Here is a 5,367-nt window from a genome sequence, read left to right as displayed (position 1 = left end):
GATGGTTTTATAAGTGTCTGGCAATCCCCCTGCTTGCACTCATTCTCGCTTTCCTGCGGCCCTGTGAAGATTTGCCTTCTGCCACGATTGTAAGTTTCCTGAGGCTTCTCCAGCCATGCAGAACTGTGAGTCAATTAAGCCTCTTTTCTGAAAAATTACCCAGTCTCAGGTATTTCTTTATAACACTGTGGGAATGGATACATGTCAGGTGAAGATGCAACCAATTACGGTGCCATGAAAGTGGCCAGTTTTGCATTTGTTTGCATTCCTCCTTGCCTACGTGTCCTCTAGATTTTCCTTTGTGTTGGTTTTAACATATTATTGGTTCCCTCATTAATTAAAGGTTAAATAAAATCTTGGATATGTGTTCTTTAAAAAAAAAAAGCAAATGGGATATTTCTCATGAAGACTTTTACTTTATCAAAATGAATCATACTGGAAGAACTGGAAAGAATCTTAATATTGCCACTCTAAAACAAGCAGCTACAATGTGCTGACACTGTACTGGGTCCTTCAGTACCTCATTCACAACAACCCAGACTCTTACACAAGAATTCTTAGTCCTGTGTTACAGAAGAAGTAGAGGCTAGAACTAAAGAAGAGACTCTAGGTTACAAAGTAAGTGAGAGAGTCAAAATCTTAACCGTGGTCCAACTGACTTTTTCAATCCTCTATTTTCAGGCATAAAAAGACAACATATTGTAATTAGAGTAAAAAACCAATTGGTGGAGTTAGGAATCTTGCAGCTAAACTTAATGTGTTACTGGTTTTGTGCAAGTGCTTTCAGCTGTAGCCTCATTACTTGTAAAATGGGGTGGGGATGATGTTGAGTAGCTGAGCTCTAAGTTATCTTCTTTGCTATTAGTGGCTATTCTGTGGACTTCAGCTATTCTCTTTACTCTCTTCCCCCAGATTTCTGGAAGAAACGTTTTGTTAGCTCTTTATTTGTCAGTAATTCTGCCTCTCTTCCTGTCCTGCTTAATGGGTGACTTACCAGGTGTTCACTGTTTTGTCCAGAAGTTATTCTTCTTTCAACTGCTTCTCCCAGAAATGTTCAGTCCTATTGCTTCACTGTAATGTTTTGCTCATTTCACTTCTGCCCGTGTAAAAGCTGCCAGTGGTTTGGGCTGGATCAGTATATCCTGGTGATTATGGTATCATTTCCAGGAAAAGGGCCAAGCACTTACCAAACCCCTTCTTTATGGCAGGTGCTGTATGGCCAGTGCAGTATTGTGAAAGTTCGTTTTCCCCATGTTTCTCCCTTTGGCCAACCCAATTGCTCATGCACTGCGAGGAGAGATGTGGCAGGGTAGAAAGCAAAACTCAACTGCAGTTCTCACTGGTTTTGAAATTTTCAGGACCAAAGCCCTTAGTAGAATGTATATGAATTTATTTATTTATTTATTTTTTTTTTTGAGGTGGACTGTCACATTGTCACCAGACTGGAGTGCAGTGGCATGGTCTCAGCTCGCTGCAACCTCCACCTCCAGGGTTCAAGCAATTCCCTTGCCTCAGTTTCCCAAGTAACTGGGACTACGGGCATGCACCACCACACTGGGCTAATTTTTTGTATTTTAGTAGAGACAAGAGTTTCACCATGTTGGCCAGGATGGTCTCGATCTTCTGACCTTGTGATCCTCCCGTCTCGGCCTCCCAAAGTGCTGGGATTACAGGCGTGAGCCACCGCGCCCAACCTAGAATGTATATTATTTTTTAAGAGAAATGAAAAGGAAGCAGATTCTCAGGCTTTGATAGAATGTCTTAGCTGAATGTGAAGAAAGGATTTCTTCCACACTAAAAAAATGAGGATCCTAGGTCCCCAGACAGGTCACCGCAGAGTCACTGGGGAGACAACATCCCGAGGAAAAGCTGCAGCACGGTGTGTCTGGGCAGCCTGGAAAGAGGCCCCTTGACTTGATGTCCACATGGAAGCAGCAGAGACCCCTCGGGGTCCCGGGACAACAGGCTCTCCAAGGTAACTCCTGTGCAGAGCTTGACAGAGTGTGGGAGTTTGTAGTGTATCTTGGAGGGGGCAGTGAGATACCTCAAAAAGACTGAGTTCAAGCATCCTCCCAGCCTCCTGTGAAGGGGCGTTTGAAATACAAATTAAGCTGGTTTAGAGAAGATGTGATATTTTGTGCATATCCAAGTTTATGAATTACAGATTGATACATAAATATATATATCCATACGTAAAGAGATAGCTCTATATCTATATATATATATTTATATAGATCTAGCTACAGCTATACCTGTCTCTGTGTATATATACATAGCTCTAAATATATATGTGTATATAGATAGATACACAGATATATGTGGAGAGAAAGAGAGGCTGTATCTAGGTAATCTAACCTTAACCTTTAACAAAATACTGACGTAGTTCTTTTTCTTTTCTTTTTTTCTTTTTCTTCAGAGACAGGATCTGGCTCTGTCACCCAGGCTGGAGTACAGTGGAGTGATCATAGCTCACTGTAGCCTCCACCTTCCTGGGCTCAAATAATCCTCCTACCTCAGCTTCCCAAGTATCTGGGACTATAGGCATGAGACACCATGCCCATCTAATTTGATTTTTGTAGAGGTGGGGTCTCACTATGTTGCCCAGGCTGGTCTCAAACTCCTGAGCTCAAGCAATCCTCATGCCTTGGCCTCCCAAATTGCTGGGATTACAGGTGTGCACCATCGTACCTGGCCTGTGAGGTAGTTCTTATTGCCATTTTTTGGGGTGAGGACACAAGCCCAGGCAGATTTGGTAATTCACTTCTGGCCCCACGGCCAGAAGAAGCAGAGCCAGGGTTTCAGCCAAGGTCACTTCCCTGGGACAATGTGGCAAATGAAGGCAAGGCAAAGTGGCTCACGCTGGTAACCCCAACATTTTGGCGGGGGGTCTAGGCATCCGGATCACTTGAGTCTAGGAGCTTGAGACTAGTCTGGGTAACGTGGTTGAAACCCCGTCTCTACAAAAAATACAAAAAATTAGCTGGGTATGGTGTTACACACCTGCAGTCCCAGCTACTTAGGAGGCTGAAGTGGGAGAATCACCTGAGCTGGGACGTCCAGGCTGCGATGATCCCTGATCACATCATTACATCCCAGCTGAGACCACAGAGTGAGATCCTGACTTAAAAAAAAAAAAAAAAGAATAGTGCCCCCACTTCCACTCCCCGAAGTGCTTCCATTTGGTTAACAAATTTTCAGTTCATCCACATTCGATGACCGCAGTGCTTGCCATCACTTCCTGCTGTCTCGTTTTCGAAAGCCAAGAGAGCAGCGAGTAACGCCTAGTGCTTGGGGCACATGCCCTGCGTGGCGCATGCCCTTTGCAAAGTCATGGGAGCTGCGGCTCCAGGAGTCAGATACCCAGCAGCGTGGAGCGTTTGGCTTCCTTCCTTTCGGTGCCTGGGGCGTTTGCAGAAAGCCTGCGGGCACAGCCAGCTCCAGAGTGCTGGGGAGGGTGGGAGCTGTTCAGGTCAGGGTCCCCAGGGGTTTTACGGTTCAAAGCGGGTGGAGCACATCTTGAGGGCCTGATGATGTTTACCATTTAGGAAGCCATTTAAAAGACAAAGAATACAAAAGTATGGATACAAAATCTGTCAGTAAAGTGAATATTTATTTACAAAGAGACAAGAAATCACAACAAACCAAAAGTTTCAAAAAGCTGGGGGGAGAAAACCCACAACATCACCAAATCCAGGAAATATAAACCTCTACAATTTTTCCTGCATTAAAAAAATGTATTTTCAACGGACAAATTAAAATTATGTATATTGTTGACAACATGTTGTTTTGAAATATGTATACATAGTAGAATGGTTATTAAATCGAGCTAATTAACATATGCCTTGCCTCACACACTTTTCATGTTTTTGTAGTTCAAACATTTAAAATCTACTCTCTTAGCAATTTTTAAGAATACGATATGTTGACTTTTTTTTTTTTTTTTTTGAGACGGCGTCTTACTCTGTCACCCAGGCTGGAGTGCAGTGGCCCGATCTCGGCTCACTACAACCTCCACCTCCCAAGTTCAAGCGATTCTCTTGCCTCAGCCTCCCGAGTAACGGGGATTACAGACATGTGCCATCATGCCTGGATAATTTTTGTATTTTTTTTTTCTTAGTAGAGACCTGGTTTTGCCGTGTTGGCCAGGTTGGTCTCGAACTCCTGACCTCAGGTGATCTGCCCTCCTTGGCCTCCCAAAGTGCTGGGATTACAGGTGTGAGCCACAGTGCCCAGCCCAATATATTGTTATTAACCAGAGCCATCATGCTTTACGACAGACTTCTTGAACTTATTTTTTCTATTTCACTGAAATTTTGTATTCGTTAACCAACATCTCCCCAACCACCCAGCCCCTGGTAACCACCACTCTACTCTGTTTCCATGCAATCGACATTTTTAGATTTCAATTATATAACAGCAAAACAGCAAAAGAACATAACTAACTCCATTTTTGTTTAAGTGGTCTTCACCCATTCTGGCACATAGGCTGGGATAATTTTAGAGCACTGAGATAAAACACAAAAACCACCATCTGAGATTAAAGGAGAAGTATGTAAACTATGTTTTTTTAAAGATTTATAGGAGTGGGGCACAGTGGGGCACACCTATACTCCCAGCACTTTGGGTGGGAGTATCACTTGAGTTCAGTTCAAGACGAGTCTGGGCAACATAGTGAGACCCCATATTTACAAAAAAAATGGAAAAATTAGCCACACAATGTGGTGTGTAACTATAGTCCCAGCCACTGGGACTGAGGCAGGAGGATTTGCTTGAGCCCAGGAACCTGAGGCTGCAGTGAGCTATGATCATGCCACTGCATTCCAGCCTGAGTGACAGACCAAGATCCTATTTTAAAAATAAAATAAAAAGACTTACAGGAGCATGTGACCTGACTAAAAGCTAAGACTTTCCCCATCTTCTAGGACCCTTACTGGCACCCAGATGTCTGTAGTCAACAGTCACCTATTGATCCCAAGCCCCTCCTCTTCCCTCTGCCCTTAACATAAAAAGAGACTGTAATTTGTCCTGACTTAAGACAGCACTTTAGGATGCTAGTGTCTTCTTGGTTTACTAGCTCTGTGAATAAACCTGGCTTTTGTCCCACCAACGCTTTTTTTTTGTGGGGGGGGGGGGAGATGGAGTTTAGCTCCTGTTGCTGCCCAGGCTGGAGTGCAATGGCGAGATCTGATCTCTTGGCTTGCTGCAACCTCCACCTCCCAGGTTCAAGCAATTCTCCTACCTCAGCCTCCCAAGCATCTGGGATTACAGGCACGAGCAACCATGCCTGACTAATTTTGTATTTTTAGTGGAGATGGGGTTTCAACATGTTGGTCAGGCTGGTCTCGAACTCCTGACCTCAAGTGATCC

The sequence above is a fragment of the Mandrillus leucophaeus genome, unplaced genomic scaffold (assembly GCF_000951045.1).
Source record: "Mandrillus leucophaeus isolate KB7577 unplaced genomic scaffold, Mleu.le_1.0 Scaffold220, whole genome shotgun sequence".
Taxonomy (NCBI): domain Eukaryota; kingdom Metazoa; phylum Chordata; class Mammalia; order Primates; family Cercopithecidae; genus Mandrillus; species Mandrillus leucophaeus.
This window is presented reverse-complemented; position numbering follows the sequence as displayed.